The 20,108-nt window shown below is 39.6% G+C and overlaps 2 protein-coding genes across 3 annotated transcripts in view; both read left to right on the forward strand.

Moving 5' to 3' along the window:
- ERLEC1 (endoplasmic reticulum lectin 1) overlaps positions 1-20,108 on the forward strand; it is a 548,089-nt gene that overhangs the window by 200,650 nt on the left and 327,331 nt on the right.
- Positions 1-20,108, forward strand: part of ACYP2 (acylphosphatase 2) — a 115,396-nt gene that overhangs the window by 7,860 nt on the left and 87,428 nt on the right. The window lies entirely within an intron of this gene.

Raw genomic sequence — 20,108 nt, forward strand, 5'->3', positions numbered from 1 at the left:
AACCTGTGTATCCTCTTCCCTTGTTGGTTTTCTCAGAAAGGATGACTGGTAACATTGCTGGGTAAAGTTCACTGTAATTCCAATTGTACATATAAGTTCTACTGACAGTTTTTGATGCATAAAAAAGACTCTTCAATCTATTCTTTGATTTCAAAATACTCTTTTCTCTTCAAGTTATCCCAAAGTACTTTTATATTTTTTGCTAATAACTGCAAATTAATGTTTAGAATTATAACCTTGGATATAAAATTTGATAAAATCTATACAAAATATTTTTCGATAAAATGGTAATATTTTTGTTGGGGGGATAAAAAAGATTTCTAAACTGAAAACATTGGTATAGAGCTGGTCTGTGTCTACTTAGTAAGGGCATTTGGTCCCTTTTTTATTTGAAGACAGCTAAATTTAAAGGTTTAAATTGGATCTTGATTACTGCATATTTTTGGAACCATATGTCAAATATTTTTATATCAAAGATTCATCGATGAACTACTGTATGCATACAAGAAAAGGATATCATAATTATAGGCCATAAAAAACTGCCATGCATAATCCAAGAACTGCTTTAAGATATTGGTAATATTTTGAGCAGAGAAAAAAATGCTTAGGGAATTGTGATTATTTCAAGTAACTGATGGGCCAATAGCATGGTGAAGGAGAAATATTTCATAGGTTCAAAATTTTGATGTGGCAGTGAGTGAATTTGCTTCTTTTATGCCTACCTTAAATCTTCTATAAAAGCATCTAGGGGCAAAATTTATTTACTCAGTAAGGGTCGTTAGTATCAAAGTTGATACCAGTTTTGATTTCTCTTTGGCTCCCACCAGATCTGGCTATTTCCTGTTCCATAAAGAATGGATCATTAGAACATTGTGGACCCATTCAACCTCATTTATGTCAACTCTTGCTTTTGCTCTGCTATAACAAGAGTTGAACTGTTGAAATTGGAGCTGGGTAGTCACATTGCCCAAAATACTTATTTACGAACTGAGCCTTTCTAGGAAGTTTGTGGACAGTTAGCATGGGTGACTGTCCAAGAAAGAATCTATAGTTCTGGGGCCAAAGAGATAGCACAGTGGTAGAGTATTTGCCTTGCACTCAGCTGATACAGGAGAGTGGTTTGAATTCTAGCATCCCATATGGTCCCCCATGCCTGCCAGGAGCTATTTCTGAGCTCAGAGCCAGGAGTAACCTCTGAGTACCACCGGCTGTAATCTAAAAACCAAAAAAAAAAAAAAAATCTATAGTTCCTTAAAGAGTTGACAATATATATTTTTTCTTATTTATTCCTCCTCAACCTTGTACCCCACTTCAATAAGTTCAATATGTAAAACAATTATTGGGCCCTGATTCCTTGACTGTTTTATACATGCACTTAGACTGTGTTCACGAGTTAAGAATTAGAATGTATTAGAATTAGATGTATTCATGAATATGACTATATTCATCTCTCCTGTACGTACTTAGCATTTCATTAAAATGTGAACCTGGAACAGCATTTATTCTGCTTTAACTTTCAAAGGCCATTGTTTTCCATCTCCAGCTGTTACAGCAACAGATCGGCACCGAGCTGTGGATTTGGTGAACAGTTTGGTCAGATCCAGTTACTGGATATTTTTAAAATTAACTTTTCTCTGGCCGAGAATATCTGTGTAACCAAAGTTACTAGTTTTCTTTTCCCCCTAACATTTTAATTTGAGAACGTAGGCATTTGTTAATATTTTTCTCTCTTACTCAGCCACCTGGCAGTGCTTGGGGACCATGTGGTAGTGCAGGATCAAACTGGGGCCTCCTACATATAAGCAGGCACTCAGCACTTTGAGCCATCTCTGGCCTGGTAAACTTAAAATTTTTTTTATTCCTATTCATGCATAATGTGATACTCTAAAATAAACCCCCACACATTGTGAGATCATCCCACATGCTGTTTCCACCCCCAGGCGATGGTCTGATAAAGGTAGGGTAGATGCGAAGAATTAATAAGCTGAGCCTGTCAGGAGAGAGCCATGGAGTCAATGGCTTCTCCCTCATGGTCTTTTTGTTTGTTTGGGGTTTTTGGGCCACACCAGGTGATGTTCAGGGGTTACTCCTGGCTCTGAGCTCAGAAATTGCTCCTGGCTTAGGGGACCATATGGGAGACTGGGGGATCGAACTGTGTTCCGTCCTGGGTCAGCTGTGTGCAAGGCAAATGCCTTACCGCTGTGCTATCGCTTCTGTGGTCTTTCTGATCACACCAAACCAGACTGACTTTTCTTTATTAAACTAAAATCAATTCACCAGGAACGGGGAGGTCAAATGGTTCAAATGGGCTTTTCTATATCAAAGGGAGAGGTTTGAAGGAAAGAGGAAGATGGAGGAATGCCTTTGCTTTGGTTTAATAGCTGTGTGTCATCTTCTGCTACTCAGTGAGAAGTAGATGTTATTTTTAGAGCAGTTTTAGGTATATAGGAGACTTGAGCTGAATGCAAAGGGCATTTGCTCTTGCCCTCTCTTTACATAATCATTAAGAACTGTATTGCTGTGGTTAGCGTTGGTGTTTGCATTGATGTACCAACACTACTCCATACATTCTTATTGATGTGCAGAGTTTCCATGGGCATTTTCATTTTTGTTTTGTCTTTGCATCACACCCAGCAGCGCTCAGGGGTTCTTCCTGGCTCTACACTCAGAAATCACTCCTGGCAGGCTCTGGGGACCTTTTGGGATGCCGGGATTCGAACCACGGTCCTTCTTCATGCAAAACAAACTCCCTGCCTCCATGCTATCTCTCTGGCCTCTCCACAGGAATTTTCATTCTGTGTGTCCTGTGGATTCTACAAATGTTGATAGTGTGGTTAAAGAATAGTCCCCCTGCTTCCTTCCTGGAGCAGGAGTTTTAGCCGGCACGGGCAGGCAGCTGGCAGGCCTCCGCATGTGCCAGCAGCCTTTTGGCCCGGCCTAGGGTAGGGGGGCCCGGACCTGGGTCACCCGACCCCCCTCTCCCCCTTTCCTCCGGATCTCCAGGTGGGTTCCTGGGAGGAGCTGATGGGGCACCCTGGGTTTTCCCCACTCCCAGGCCGGCTCCAGAGGTTGGCTTAGGGGGTGGAGTTTGATCTGGGGGGTGGCAGATAACTGCTCAGCTATACTCAGGCTGTCACTTGCAATTTCATACCAGTCTACATTTTGCAAACCGCCCATTTTGCTCCTCCCAACCATCAGTACCCCAGATTTACCCTTCTTAACTTCAGTAACACACAGTTCTAATCTCTGACCAAAGACATACAGTAGATCTAACAAATCCCAGAACTATTTAGAAGGACACAAATTGAACACATATATCTTTTGAATATTTTATGGGTATTTTCTTTAACTGCTGTAACTCTCTATATATTCTTCTACCATGATGTTTCTATCCACTTTTCATCTTGTCTTTGTAAGCTGTTCAGTAAGGATTGTTGGTGGAACTGTCCCTCAATTTGATGCCTATGATTGAACTATGTCATGGAAATTGCTGGTCTTGTTCCTATTGCCTCCAGATGCACCAATAACGCTTCATGACATTGATCCTTGTTTGCATAGACACATTAAAATGAGAAAACACTATACATACAGATAAGTTCTTATCTAATAAATTTCAGTACAATGTACCTTACACCCTGAACATTGATAGAATGACCTGGCACTGGCCTCAGAAGAATGGGCATCCTCCATTCACGCCGGAACCAGGCAAGCTATCTACGAAACATCCAAGGTCTTTTATAGCAACAGCTGGAAGCAGTCCTCTACCAGGAAAGACACTACCAAGGGTCTGACATCGACCTCCTAAAAAGAGACTTCCGTTTACACTGAGAAGACGTGACAACAACAATGACCTGCTCTACAGGACATGGTTCTCTCTATTGCCCCTTAAGTGTGAGGTGAAACGAGAGGATGCTCTGCACCATCCTGATTGCAATATGGGATATGCAGACTCCAGGATCTTTAATACAGAAGCGTGATACCAACAACAGAGACTATGTGAGGAATGGAGGTGTATTGCCACTACAGACGATGACTTGAATTGGACAAACTAGTTTGCCTGGAGCCTAGAGTCAGTCCTGTGCCAGGAAACTTCAGGGGTAGGGTCTCCTTGTATTTAGACCATAATTCTTCTTTCCATGTCCCTTATGTTTTGGTGGGCCTATGCAAACAAATGCCACTTTAATACCGTTTTTTACTATGTTCCCTAGACCCCAATCCTTAAGAAAAACAACCCCCTAAAACTTTTGAGGTTAACTTAAACTAGTAAGCATGTGCATGGAACTAGACAAATGTACTTTGCCCTCAATGTTTAAGGAGTTACATAAATCTAATGTCTTTAGATTATATGGTGTGCTGCTAAGAAATAGTATGTACTACAACTGGGGATTTGAGGGACAAAGTAATTGTATTGTACATGGGTTCAGTTTTGTTTTTCTTAATGTTCTTTGGCTGAAAGTTCAAGGCTGGGATATCATCGATGAGACTACCGAGAATTCTGTTTATGGGTGATTGGGCTTCCACTGTAACTTTACCCTGTCCTCTTTCTTTGCATCTTTGTTGTCATAATTAAAATAATAAAAATAAATTAAAAAAAAAAGAATAGTCCCCCTACCTAAAGTTCTCCCTGTGCTTCTACTAACTGTTCTCCATTACCCTCACAGTCCCTCTAGTTTTCTGGACTGTGATAAAGTTGGGATCACCGTATGTGGCCTCTTCAAATGTCTTCTCACACATAATATTTTCCATGGCTCTTCATGACTTTGTCTCTCTCTGTCTTTGTATCTCTGTCTCTGTGTAGTTTGGGATTCTAACAAATTAATTTTCAGCTAGTTGAGAAATGATCTTGAGTTAAAAACTTATGAGGATATTTAATTTTTTTACTTTGCAGGGTATTAGCTCCTCTGGTGGTGCTCATGATATCATATATTGGCCTCATTCAAGGCAACTCTGGCTCAATTCAGTTGTTTTTTTTTTTGAAATAGTAATTTTAATTTATAGAAACATAACTCATACCCAAATGTATATGCTTTATCAGTTTATGGTCTTCATAACATTTATTCATTTTAGTTTACTTTGTGAGCTCGACTGCATTATTAAAGATTCACCTGTCCTTCCCTGGGTTCAAATGCATAAATCTAATTCTATGATAGTTATAATAGTTTTATAAAGTATACAATAATCAAAAAAACTATCATCTACATTTTCAAAACATCTTTTAAAAAACCCAAAGGAATGAAGCTATATATTATCGGACATGGAAAACACAGTTGTTGCAATGCAAAGCCAAAATATTTATTTTTTTCTAGACTAATTTATTCCCACAATCTTTTGAAAACTTAAACTTTGTTTTTATCCCCCCAGAGAGGCTCCCACAGATCCTCTTGATAAGCGACAAAAGACTTAGGGAATGTCATCTACTCATAACGCCATTCATGGAAACACTCACAAAAAGATGTTGAACATTATTGCTTAGTTTTACAAAAGTGGTAAATTGAATCAAATGGATCTCTCTGCACATGGGTCTCCTACACTCTTTTTTTTTGGCCATACCCGGAGGTACTCAGGGGTTACTCCTGGCTGTCTGCTCAGAAATAGCTCCTGGCAGGAACAGGGGACCATATGGGACACCGGGATTCGAACCAACCACCTTAGGTCCTGGATCGGCTGCTTGCAAGGCAAACGCCGCTGTGCTATCTCTCTGGGCCCATCTCCTATACTCTTAAATTGCAAAGTTGAGGCGTGTGTGAGGTATCTGTTTTTCTTTTGGATTGCTGCGGATGGGAAACCAGACACAGGGACTCACAAACACAAGGTGTATATGCTCTACCGTAGAGGAACTGATATATTTTTAAGATTCGTGCCTGAAAGACAATGCAGTTTCTTAATTACTGATATTTCACAATTTACAAGAGATTTTTATAAAAATTTTTGTAAAATAAGATACCTTTTTTCCCCAGTGAAAAGTCAGGAATATTATGAATACATATTATCTTGTAGACTATGTTCATGTAAGTACAGTTGTCAACCCTAGGTGGAGCTCTTTGATTTAGAAATATATTGTTTTATTTACCTCTGCGTCAGCTTTTTAAAATTGAGTAATTTGGGCTGGAGTGATAGCACAGAGGGGAAGGTATTTGCCTTGCATGCAGTAAATCTTGATTCGATCCCTGGCATCCCATATGGTCCCCAAGTCTGAGTGCAGAGCCAGGAGTAGCCCCTAAGGTAAAGGTAAAGCCGGATAAGGCCCCCAAAAGAAAAACAACAACAAATCCTGAGCAACATGGGGTAAAAAACATTAAACATTTATAAAAGTTTTTTATTTTTCGGAGTCGATTAGATTTTGTTTGTTTGTTTGTTACATTGCTTGACCCAGAGGTTCAAACCTAAGCCCCAGAGAGTCATTTTCAAATTTATCTTCTAGCTGTTCAGTTACAGTGCTCAGTGAATGACATATACCGTATTTTCTGGCGTAAAAGACGACTTTTTAAAAAAAATTATCTTTATTTAAACACCGTGATTACAAACATGATTATAGTTGTATGATTACAGTCATGTAAAAAACACCCCCCTTCACCAGTGCAACATTCCCACCACCAATTTCCCAGATCTCCCTCCTCCCCACCCCCCCACACCTGTACTCGAGACAGGCTTTCTACTTCCCTCATTCATTCACATTGTTATAATAGTTTTCAGTGTAGTCATCTCTCCAACTGCACTCATCACTCTATGTAATGAGCTTCATGTCATGAGCTGCACCTACCAGCCCTCAACTCTCTTGTCTCTGAGATACTGTTAAAAATGTCTTTCATTTTTCTTAAAGTCCATAAATGAGTGAAACCATTCTGTGTCTTTCTCTCTCCCTCTGACTTACTTCACTCAGCATAATAGATTCCATGTACATCCATGTATAGGAAAATTTCATGACTTCATCTCTCCTGACAGCTGCATAATATTCCATTGTGTATATGTACCACAGTTTCTTTAGCCACTAATCTGTTGAAGGGCATCTTGGTTGTTTCCAGAGTCTGGCTATTGTAAATAGCGCTGCAATGAATATAGGAGTAAGGAAGGGATATTTGTATTGTATTTTTGTGTTCCTCGGGTATATTCCTAGGAGTGGTATAGCTGGATTGTATGGAAGCTCAATTTCCAGTTTGTGAAGGAATCTCCATATCGCTTTCCATAAAGGTTGTACTAGACGGCATTCCCACTAGCAGTGAAAAAGAGTTCCTTTCTCTCCACATCCCCACCAGCACTGCTTGTTTTCCTTTTTTGTGATGTGTGCCAATCTCAGTGTCATGAGGTGGTACCTCTTAGTAGTTTTGATTTGCATCTCCCTGACGATTAGTGATGTTGAGCATCTTTTCATATGCCTTTTGGCCATTTGCCTTTCTTCTTTTTCAAAGTGTCTGTTCATTTCTTCTCCCCATTTTTTGATGGGGTTAGTTGTTTTTTCTTGTATAGTTCTGTCAGTACCTTGTAAATTTTGGATATTAGTCCTTTATCTGATGAGTATTGAGTGAGTAATTTCTCCCACTCAGTGGGTGGCCTTTGTATTCTGGGCACTATTTCCTTTGAGATGCAGAAGCTTCTCAGCTTAATATAGTCCCATCTGTTTATCTCTGCTTCCACTTGTTTGGAAAGTGCTGTCTCCTTCTTAAAGATGCCTTTAGTCTCAATGTCCTGGAGTGTTTCACCTACATGTTGTTCTATATACCTTATAGTTTCAGATCTGATATCAAGGTAAAAGACGACTTTTGAAACAAAAAAAGTCAACCGAATCGGGAGTCGTCTTATACGAGTATATCCCGAAAAATGTTTCAATATGCCACTAAACGAAAATTGTCTGAATATTGCCACAAAACGAATTTTCAAACTCGATCCTGCACCAATCACTGCAAGGCTGCTCGGAATGCCTCTCTAACTAAGCCAATCCAAGCAGGCTTTTTATGCATGCAAAGTAGACACTGTTCTGCACCAATCACTGCAAGGCTGCTCAGACTGCCTCTCTAACTCAGCCAATCCAAGCAGGCTTTTTATGCATGCAAATTAGACAATGTTCTGGACCCGAATCTACACTGTCAAAAGCCTGCTCAGATTGGCCAGAGTCAGAGAGGAAGTCTATGACAGTAGAACCTTTGAACCTTTGCTTGTTGTGATTGGCTCACTGTGGTACATACAGTTGCAGCACAGGAAGTTTCTGTCTGATACAGCGAATATAGGCCTAAACCTATGTTTTAACTGCAAAATTAGGGGGTCGTCTTATACCCCCGAAAATACAGTATGTTTCTGGTTTTTGTTGCTGATTCTCTGTGTTTAAGTGAAATTTCTGTACTGGGCTTCCTTTTTTGAATACATAGGCACAGAGAGACCTTGTGGGGAACACAGCTGTTGCTATAGTAATTCCTCTGGTTATTTTTACCCCCATTGTGTAGCAAGGAGCATTAACAGCTGACTCCTGTCACAGAGCGAGTGTTCTGTTCCCACTCTCTTGCAAGATCTCTCTCTCTCTCTCACTCTCTCTCTCCCACTCTCCTCTGCTTGCTCATTGCCTTGAGTGCACTACTTCAAGTCAATCCTCCAGAGAAGCAGCACGTCATTCTCAGGCGGTTGAAGCAAGTAGATGATATTTCCTGAGCCAGAAATATTATCAGTGGTGTTGTCTAACATCTGCAAGAATGCAGATGGCCAGGCTCTGTCCAGAACCTCTGACCAGAAACCCCGAGACTCCAACCAGAAATTATGCTCAATTCTCGTGTAGGCTGTTCTGAAAGGGCAGAGTTCTATAGTCCAGGTATCTACAATCAGAAACACCTCTGGGAGACCCAAGAATGTGACTCAAGTGGAGTATTTGTCTATTTTGGGCAGGCCAGTATGCAGTGCAATCCCTCAAGGTCACTGGGAGTGACCCCTGTGAAGGACAAAATGAAACAAAGAAAGTCCTGTGCACTTCTCTATACCTGTTTTCAGATTGTTTGCTGATATTTGAGTCACTTTAGGTTTTGGTAAAAGGCTGAATTTAATATGTTTATGATTTTGCTTGTAGTCCTCATTTTGAATAGAGTGTATACACAATTCTTTTATGGGGGCACATCACTCTGACGAGTATGAAGGGCCATATAGGATGCCGGGATTGAACCCAGGTCAGCCATCTGCAAAGCAATCTTCCTCCCTGTCCTCCCTGCTGTGCTATAGCTCCAGCCCAAGGATATAGATTTTTTTTTAGTGTTTCCTTTATTTGGGGGAGGCCACACCTGGCAGCACTTAGGGTTGTCTGTATGTAAGGCAAATACCTTATCACTCTGACCCCTGGGTGACTAAAGTAAATGAGTTTCCCCCTTTCTGTCACTGTGGGAAGAAACAATTTCTGGACTATAATGCTCTTTTGTCTGGTATAAAGTGACTCACCCTTATTAAATGCTACAAAAAGGGCATTATTTGACAGACTTTGTTTCTGAGACCCTCTATGAGAGTTCAGCACTAGGCACATTGGAGTATTGGTAGGTATTGGTAGCTCTCTCTTTTTTCTTAATTGAGAAACTAGCTCATTGATGGCATGATGGATGGAAACTAAAAAAAATCCTAATTTTTTTTGCAGTCTTTCAGACAAAAATCAGTGGTTCTAAAATGTTTAGAGTTATTATTGCCCAATATATATGGAGTACTTTTTGAATACTTATGAAGCACTGGGAAATTAAGGGGGTGGGGAGTGATAGTGGCTTTGGCATAGAGATGAAAATCTACCTGAGAAAACCAAAGCTATGCTTGTGAAAATTAATCTCCAATATTGTGTCTGGTAGAGCTGCAGAAACCCAAAGAATAATTACTAGAGGGAAGATTAGAATTTTGGAGTATAGGGCTGGAGTGGTGGCGCAAGGGGTAAGGTGTCTGCCTTCCCCGCGCTAGCCTAGGATGGATTATGGTTCGATCCCCCGGTGTCCCATATGGTCCCCCAAGCCAGGAGCAATTTCTGAGTGCATAGCCAGGAGTAACCCCTAAACATCACCGGGTGTGGCCCAAACTCCTCCCCAAACTTTGGAGTCTGACTTGGGGGTGGGTTATGTGTTTAGAGGAGAGTGAAGGGGAATCCATAAAAGAGGGATCCAGAGTAGAGTGAGGAGAAGAAAAGAAATGGAGTCGAGGAGGAGATAGATAGATGTGAGATAACAGGGGCCAGGAGTTAAGGGGATTCAGGTTCATTAGTAGGTTTAAGAAAGGACAGAACTAAATATACAGATCACAGAACCAACAATACTGAGATCATGAGCCCCAAACAAACTTAAAAAGGTACCTGTTGAAATCAGGACACAGTTGTACACAGTTGTTGTTGTTTTTTTGTTTTTTTTTTTGTTTTTTTTTTTTTTTGGTTTTTGGGCCACACCCGGCGTTGCTCAGGGGTTACTCCTGGCTGTGTGCTCAGAAATAGCTCCTGGCAGGCACGGGGGACCATATGGGACACCAGGATTTGAACCAACCACCTTTGGTCCTGGATGGGCTGCTTGCAAGGCAAACACCGCTGTGCTATCTCTCCGGGCCCGTACACAGTTGTTTAAGCTCACAGTTGAATTCAGAACCCCAGTCAACCCGATGAAATCCATATCGATGAACCACATCTGATAATAGTGGTCTAAAATATTCTACTCACACACATTCTGCTCTACTCACATGGGCTTCATATATCTAAAGGAATAGATCACAAATAAAGGTTGCTTTCAGATTACAGGGGAATTAGAAAAGACAAATTAAGATAAAAAAAAAGATGTCTGTTATGCTGGCAGGTAGGGGTGTGGGATGTGGGCATTGAGTGGATTCTGGGAACATTGGTGGAGAGAGGTAGACACTGGTGATAGGACTGATGCTGAAACGTTGTCCACCTAAAATTCAGCTCTGCATCACTTTATGAATTACAATGCTTTAAATTAAAAAAAGAAATGAAAGAAGGGATGGCTTGGCTGAGGGGCAGCTAATGAGACCGGGTACAGGGACAGCAGAGAGGAGCAGAATGGCTAGAGAGGATGGAGACTTTTGTTCTAGAAGAGACTCTAACTGTGACCTAATAGCAGATTAGTGGGAAATTTGCTGCTGAAAATTAGGAGTTTTGACTTCATATGCTCCAGGGAGCCATTGGAAGAAGGCTTTGTCATGAGGGGGCTTGAGTGACTCAGCCTCAAGGACAGCGTTTCATTATTCCGAGATATGACTGGAAGCGACAGACATCAGATGTAGAAGTCTGTGTTGGAAGGTTCTTGCATCGGGTGAGCTTAGAGATAGACAAAAACAAAAACAAAAACAAAACAAGACAAAAAAAAAAAACTACAAGCAAATTGGAAAGGAGATGTGAGAAAAGACGGTCTGAACTGAAAACATAAATCAATTCCAGAGAAGTCAGCTCCCATAAATAGAAACTAGGACTGCTTGGGATGATGGACCTATTGTCCCTTTGAAGCTCCCCTGCTCTCACAAACTTTCTTCCCAACCTTGGAGATATCTTTTCTGGTGGCTTAGATTTGATAGGCTATGGGATCATTTGAGGTTTATGTGTTTCACTCACATCATATACATACATACATTAGATTATCCTAGATTAGATTATCCTAGAGGGTGACTCTTATATAAGACATTCATCGTGACCTGGCTGTGCCTCTGGGGTCAGAGATAAACTATTGCCAAATTCTGGGGAGCAGAGAATATAACAAAGGCACAATGTATTTGCCTGTGTTTGCTTCATGGCAGAGAAGATAGTGACCAAGGGGAAGTAGGTGAGGTATGATGATTGGTGCCCTCCCTTAGCCATGGTCTCAGGGTCAAAGTTCCTTACACAGGGGAGTTCCTAAAAGTGAAGTGGGAACAGAGTTGGTCTCATGCCAATAAACTTCTGGGGTGAGGCCTTCTTGTAATCAGGCCAAGGATTTTTTTCGTTTTCCCCATATTTTTCTGAGCTATGCAAACAATGGCGATTGCCACTATCACGCCTTTACTATATTTTTTTACTCTTATCCTTTAAGGAAAAAAAAAAACAATTTACTGAACTTAAAAACAACTGTAGTAGAATGCCTGTCTCAAATACAGGTAGGGGATGGGAAGGGGCGAGGGGGGGAATGTTACACTGGTGAAGGGGGGTGTTCTGTTTGTGACTGTAACCCAACTATGATCATGTTACTTAAATAAAAAATATATTTTAAAAAAAAGTGAGGTGGGAATAGCTCTTGTTCAGGGCTCATTTTTATTGCTCCTCTCCTTGCTGTTTATGAGTGTGGGGAACAGGGAAGTGGGCTTATGAGAGTGAGAGTGAGAACTGAGGCTTTCAAGACAGCTGACTTACTCAGATTTGCAGTTTCTTTTTGGTTTTCTTTTATTTTTGCTCTGTCCAGCTTCAAACAAGGACCCTTCCAAATCTCCTAAGACTATTTAGAAAGCTTTTAAAATATTATATATGAGTATATACATACATACATACAGGGGCTGGAGCAAGAGTAAACAGCAGGGAGGGCATGTGCCTTGCATACCCCTGATCCAGGGAGTGATTCCTGAGCTCTATTGGGTGTGTACCTCCACAAAAGATATACATAAGTTTTTAGGTATAGTTTTTCTTCCCATACTAAAGATACTAAGTGGGATAAAAATGAAGAAAATTAGTTAGCTTTTTATCTACAAAGAGTTTAAATTTTTTTAAATTTATGATGACAGAATTGTTAAACAGTTAGTAATTGTAGCTACCCAAAGTTAGAAGCCAGTCTTGGTGGCATGTTTTGTTCTAGCAGAATGACAGTGCGCTGTTGGCTTCTAAATATCTTATTAACCATTGTGAGAGCAACCTTACCAGGTTTTTTTTGTTTGTTTGTTTTTTGTTCATGAATGTCTGTTTTTACTAGTAAGAGAATCACAAACAAAATTAACAAGGAATCCATTTTACTTCATGTAACAGCTCTTTTCACCCCTTAAGTTAGTGATTCTAAACACTTGGAACTGGAAAATTTAATTATAGAGTAAGTAGATCTAAGCTGCTCTGGAAGTTGGGCTTGTCAGTTCTATTTTGGTTTCTTAGGAAACAAGTTAAAAACAGCTTTTTTAGATCTTAATACATTTCTAATAGCATCTCTTTTTCTTCTTTGGAGATAATTATTTTCCTTTAAAAACATTAAGAATTCCTTGCTTGTACTAATAGAGACATTGATTTGAACACTTTTTTTTTTTTTTTTGGTTTTTTTTTTTTTTTTGGGCCACACCCGGCAGTGCTCAGGGGTTACTCCTGGCTGTCTGCTCAGAAATAGCTCCTGGCAGGCACGGGGACCATATGGGACACCGGGATTCGAACCAACCACCTTTGGTCCTGGATCGGCTGCTTGCAAGGCAAACGCCGCTGTGCTATCTCTCCGGGCCCTGATTTGAACACTTTTATTTCTCCATCATCATCATCATCATCATCATCATCATCATCATCATCATCATCATAGAAATCTTTGCTGCAAGCAAAGCTTTTCTATTTGAAGTTTGGTGGGTCATGTGGCTAGATTTTTCTCTGTGAATGTGTTGGGAGCAATGAAGTGTTCAAATGAGTGATTTTCCTTCCTTCTCCGGCCCACTCCTCCATGGCTGTTGCCATTGGCAGAGAACAAGTGTAGACTCACTGCTTCTAGGCTGACCATGAGCTGTTGGAAGAAGCACTGAGTGAGGTGGTGTGAGGTGTGAGGTAAAAACGTGCCCCCCTCCCCACAGCTCTGGTGTCTAAAGATTTTAGTTTGTGGAACTTGTACCTGGCAACGCTTACATGTGACTGTGACCATATTTCCACTCTGTTACCTTCTTTCCTTAGCTCCTTGAGAAGTGGAAGTGTGAGAGGTGAGGGAAATCTGGGAAATTTTTTGTTTCCTCCTTTAGGGGCTGTGAGCAAAGGGAAAGGGAATACATAGAATAAAGGGAAACTAGATAAAATTCAGGATTACCATTTAGTGTTTAGATCTCCTTGCTACTAGGCTGTTTGGAGTATTGTGGAATAAAATGGAGATTCAGTTAAAGTCAGTGACTAGTGGGGAATGAATTTGTTTGTTCAGATGGAAAGTTGTGTTTCTGTGGTAATGCACTTGTTCATATAAATGAAATTAATGCCTTCATTTGCCAGGAAAAACTGGCCATATGATTCTAAAAAGACTTTCTATGGGCTACCAACTGTATTAAATCTATATCAACATGATATTTAATGATGGACTAGTGAAGAGGAATGCAGTACAAAGTAGGAATGATTTTTAGAATATCTGCTTTACCACTGTTGAGTATATCTTTGAGAATTTAAGACAACACAATTTTAAAAATGCAAAAGAAAGTCTAATAAAAAAGTAAATCAGTTCAGGGCCAAGAGCAATAGAATAGTGAGTAAACCACTTACTTGTCTTACATGTAGCTGTTCCAAGTTCAACCAAGGGCACCCACTAAGATTTGCTGAGCCTACCAGGAGTGATCCCTGAGCACAGAGCTAGGAGTAAGCTCTGAACTCTGCTGAGTATGATCCCCACCCCTCAAAAATAACGACAACAGCAGCAGCAAAATCATTCTGTAAAAGATACAGGATTATTATTATTATTTGTATTTCATAACATAGCCTACCTTGAAAGTCCACAAAAAACAATGGAATAAGAAGCATTCCATAAGAAAGTAGATCCAAAATAAATTTGCAAAATCAATGACTATCTTTGGTTCCAACGTGCTGTACTTATTTTTACCGCTGGCACCTTTATTCATGGAAATGTGCCTGGTCTAATCCATATGTTCCTACTAGCTCTCAGATACAGGGGAATGTTAGATGCTGGTGTGGCCGTGGTCCCACCTCCCCTGGTCCCACCAGCTGTAGGAGGATGTGACTTTGGTTTGAGGAGGACCAAGGGGAGAGAGCCTGGTCTCTCTTTACTATGCTGGGGGGTGTCTTTGCTGGGACCCTAAGTGGGCTTTGTACTGACTTGCAGTGAACCCTGCATCCCGCCCTGCAGAAGCCATTTCTATCAGAGCAGAGGTTTCTCAGTGAGATATTCTAGGTACGAGGCAGAAGAGAAAGCCAGGCGTATGTTGGGTTTTAAATTAAGATGGTTCTGAAATGGGTTTTGTACCCATACCCGGACAAATAAACCCGATTCTGTAAATAAGTAAATAACTGGTATACATCTGATTGCTCTAATTATCATCTAGAACTCTAGAATAACCAAATGTATAGATTATAATTTATTCTCTAAAAATTACTTTCCTTGTGGTTCAGCAAAATTAATTTTATTACCATAATCAAAATAATTCCTTAGTGTTCAAATGCATAGTTGAGTTAAAATAGTTGAATGTCACTATTCAAAATGTGCATGTTTGAATCTGTTTTGTTCAAAATATAAATTAAATAAGCTGCAAATATTGAAAAAGTTAAATGCCCTATAGATGATCACATCCATAAATGAGTGTTCAGCAAAATTAATTTTATTATCATAATCAAAATTAATTCCTTAATGTTCAAATGCATGGTTGAGTTAAAATAGTTGAGTGCCACTATTCAAAATGTATATTTTTTTAATCTATTTTGTTAAAACAATTTAAATCAGCTGCAAAAACTGGGAAGGTTAAATGTCCTATTTGTTCAAAAATGTTCTTATCCTTCAAAATATTTTAAATAGTATGTTATGATATTAGTATTTAAGATTTGTGAATGATAACTGAATATCCATTTAATAAAATTATATAAAGTTGATTTAAAATGTAATCTTTGTAAATTTTAACCTTTCTATACTTAATCCTTTATTTTAATGAAAATATAATTTTGTTAATCTTAGTATTAAGTGATGCTCTAAGTTACAATATAAAGGAAAATTGGCACTCTTTGAGTATATTACATCTGTAACTATAAATTAAAAAAACCTAAGTGCAGTAATGCAAATGGTTTTTCTAGAACCACAAATTAAAAATCAAAGAGAAGCAAGGTAAGTGCTGAGCACTTTCAGAAAGAAGACTTACTATGCAAGCATTTATTGCATTTATTTTCCCTAACAAGAAGGGTTTGACAGGGTAATTTGTTATTTCTTTTTTGCAAGTGTCTCCATCACTTCCACTCTCCCAGCATTTGCAAGCCATATCTGTCACCGCGCTCACAATAGTCCAATATTTACAAACAGTCATTTTTAATTTTGACAACATGAAATGTGGAGAAAGAGTTTTTGGAGGCCAGAACAGTCTTAGATAACAACTCTCAGTCGAGTCAACTCTGAGGGCCATATCTGCTATAATTGGAGGTGTCCATGCACTTATAGATCTTACTGTATTTTTATCATTTACTGTATTTTACATAGTAATCTATATGTTTCCCTATTGAGGGAGGGCTTTCTGGAGTGTAGATCCAGGACAGGGGTCCATTTGTTTGGATCTGCATCCTGCCTAGGATTTCCTAGGTATGAAAAACAGTAAGTTTTCTTGCTTAAGCTAGCTTTGTTTCATTTTGTTTAAAGACTGAGGGCAGAGAGGTTGTACAGAAAATATGGAACTTTCCTTGCATCTGGATGTGGTTTGACTTCCTGGCACCACATATGATTCCCTGAGTGTTCTTGAGTCTGATCCAATATCTCCCACCTCCCCAAATCTTATATCATACAGAAGATGAACACATAAGATCCTAAATATAATCCTAAATAATATCTTTATAGAGTAAATTTCCACACACATCAATAGAGAAAATTAGAAGCCCTAAGATAAGAGATAGTCGAAGGTTTGAGGCTCTTGACTTACACTGATCTACTCCAGTTTCCCAGGAGCAATTGTACTCAGAGTCAGGAGTGAGTCCTTAGAACTGCTGTGTGTGTGCCCGGAAAGATAGCACTGCGGTGTTTGCCTTGCAAGCAGCCAATCCAGGACCAAAGATGGTTGGTTCGAATCCCGGTATCCCATATGGTCCCCGTGCCTGCCAGGAGCTATTTCTGAGCAGACAGCCAGGAGTAACCCCTGAGCGCCACCAAAAACCAAGAAAAAAACCCCAAAAAACTGCTGTGTGTGCCTTCCCCACCCCAAGAAAATGACAAAATCTTATTAAAGATAAGGCAGAAATTTTATTAAAAATTATTAAAAATATTAAAATTTTTTCTTATTAAAGAAAGGCAGAAAACTTGGTAAATGAGAGGTACTGTGTTGTTGGATAAATAATAATATAAACATACTATCAAGATACAGACTTATTTCAAGTGAATTCATACATTTAAGGCTATTCTAGATGTAGTGAAAATTGTGGTTGTTTCACTAATATCCATTCTAGGCCAGGACTGTGGGTATCCTTGATTAATCCAGGAATAATATTTCACTGATTGGACAGGAGAGCCAATATAGTGGATAGGGCATAATAGATAGATAGAAAAGTGGGTAGGGCACTGGCCTTGCAAGCAGTAGAGAGATAGTACAGTGGGTAGAGTGCTTGTCCTGGAGAGATAGTATAGTGAGTATGGCGCTTGCCTGGTACATAATCAACCTTGGTTCTATTCCTGGCACTACAATTGGTCCCTTGAGCACAAGGCCAAAAGCAAGTCTTGATTGCTGCTGACTGTAGACCCCCAAAGCCAACTAACAAAAAGCCAAAAAGCCCCATACTTTGGATGAGTCCCTAAGACTGACATGGCCAGTAACTGATCTGATTCAGTTATATAATTTCTGGACTGACACACATTTAGCCATAAATGTTCAAAGGTAAAATATATTGGTAAATGAAAATATGTATATTGGTAAATGAAATTTGGTTTGTGTTTTGTCTCACATTAGTTCCTGTTTTCCTTAAAAGACTATTTTTATTATTCAAATTTAATGCAAATGGTAAAAAATAATCTTTCATCTTTTAGCCAATATCATAGATCAGACTATAGCCTACAATGATAGACAACTGTTATTCAACAAGTAGCACATCCTGTTAGAATGGCAGAAATTTATGTTTTGCAATTAGAGTATTGGTATCATTCTACCTGTAAGTATATCTGCAAGTACCTGTAAGTAGTAATACTGTGGAGAAAATAGAAGCATTTCACTTATGATTCATTTAAAATTTGGCTAAAATTATAGAGTAACATTTATGTAATTTTATTGATATCGTGTTCCAACAAGATTAAAACCCAGACTTTGGAAAAGGCATGACTCATAAAACCTTAAGACTGGTCATTTTTATTTTGCCAGCATTTTCTTTTGGGAACACTAATGGTTTTAAGCCATTACATGGGAAGTAAAATATCAATAATTGGAAAGGAAAAAATTAATGTAGCTTTTTATTGAATTAAAGTCTTTGTTCAATCTTGCATTTTCCTCCATGAGGTTGTGTGTACAAATCTTCAAAGCACTAATTGCATTGCCCAAGTATCAGGAAGTTACATGAGCAGTTGAGTAGCAGCATCATTAACACTTATTTTCCTCAATGTTCAATTTTATTTCTTATTTTTTTATAGCTCATTTACTAAGAAGTTTACTAATATTTTCCTTTTCCTGTGGTTCTGTAATACTTTTTTTTTTTTACCTTTGTAAGTATGATATTTGCTCTCCCTAAGTAGACATGATCTATATGGTGAGAGTCCATGGCTGAGGAACCGGAGGAAAAGCAACATATCAGGACCAGCAGGAAGGGACTCTGGGAGGGAGCAGAAATCACGTGAGGGATGGGCTGATTCTTCTCTGTTCTGGTCTTTGTTCCTTCTGAGCCTGCTCGGTTACCTTCTCCTCTCCCTTCTTCCCCTCCCACCCTCTCTTCTCTCCTTTCTTCTGCCCTCTCCCGTTTCCTCTTTGCCCTCTTTTCCACAAACCGTGACCACTGTATTGTTCACCTCTCCTTGGCCAGAGTCCTCCTCTCTTTACAAACCAGCAGTATGTCACAGTTGTTGCTGGGGATGTTCATTTCCCAAAGGGCTCAGGACATGGTGGGACCAGGCTCCCCACAGCACTCTGTTTGAACTGACTTAATCTCACTAGTCTTCCTTTTCAGCCATGTCCAGATAATTTTCCTCTTCTTAATGCCTTTTCCTGAAATTCTCCTTTAATTCCTGAAGAGCTTTTGTTCGTTTGCTTTTGGGCCACACCTCGTGGTGCTCAGGGCTCACTCCTGGCTCTACACTCAGGGATCACTCCTAGTGGGCTTGAGGGACCATATGCGATGCCAGGGATTAAATTCATGTCAGCTTAATGCAAGGCAATTATTGCCTACTTGCTGTAATTCCTAATTAATTTACCTCCTAACTCCTGTTATTTTTAAGTCTTCTCCTTTATTAGAAATTTAATGTACATAGATTTACCGAAGTCTCTCACATAATTGGGTCAAGGATATTTACCTGCAGTTAAATTTATACATATATGTGTTACAGACTTTGCTTTAAGGTTAAGTACTGGCCAATAATTATTTATATATATATCTTTTTTTTTTTTTTTTTGCTTGGTTTTTTGTTTTTTGGGTCACACCCGGCAGCGCTCAGGGGTTATTCCTGGCTCTATGCTCAGAAATCACTCCTGGCAGGCTCGGGGGACCAAATGGGATGCCGGGATTCAAACCACTGTCCTTCTGCATGCAAGGCAAATGCCCTACTTCCATGCTATCTCTCCGACTCCCAATATTATATTTCTGAGTAATGGGCTAACCAAGCAGAAGTTTTTAGAGTATATTTATTTATGAGATTTTAGTTGTTTAACAGCAGGACAGAAATTGCTGGATTCTACCTGGATCTGATGCATTGTTTCATTCTTAGGATTAAATTGGTTTTTGTTGTTTTTTTTTTTTTTTTTTTTTTTGGCCACATCTGAAAGTGCTCAGGGGTTACTTACTCTTGGCTCTGTACTCAGGAATCACTCTTGTGGGCTCAGGGGACCATATGGAATACTGGGATCGAGCCTGAGTTGACTGTGTGCAAGGCAATTACTCTCCCTGCTGTGCTATGGCTCCGAAACCCTAAGTTGATGCTTTTGAAATGTGAGCTTACCTTTGAGGGAGGTCTGCATGCCTGACTTCTCTGTTGCTTATACCAGACACTGGACACATTTTTATTAAACCCTCCTAATCTTTTTTGTTTGTTTGTTTGTTTTTGTTTTTGGGTCATACCAGGCCGCACTCAGGGGTTACTCCTAGCTCTAAGCTCAGA

The sequence above is a fragment of the Suncus etruscus genome, chromosome 12 (genome assembly GCF_024139225.1).
Source record: "Suncus etruscus isolate mSunEtr1 chromosome 12, mSunEtr1.pri.cur, whole genome shotgun sequence".
NCBI classification, from domain to species: domain Eukaryota; kingdom Metazoa; phylum Chordata; class Mammalia; order Eulipotyphla; family Soricidae; genus Suncus; species Suncus etruscus.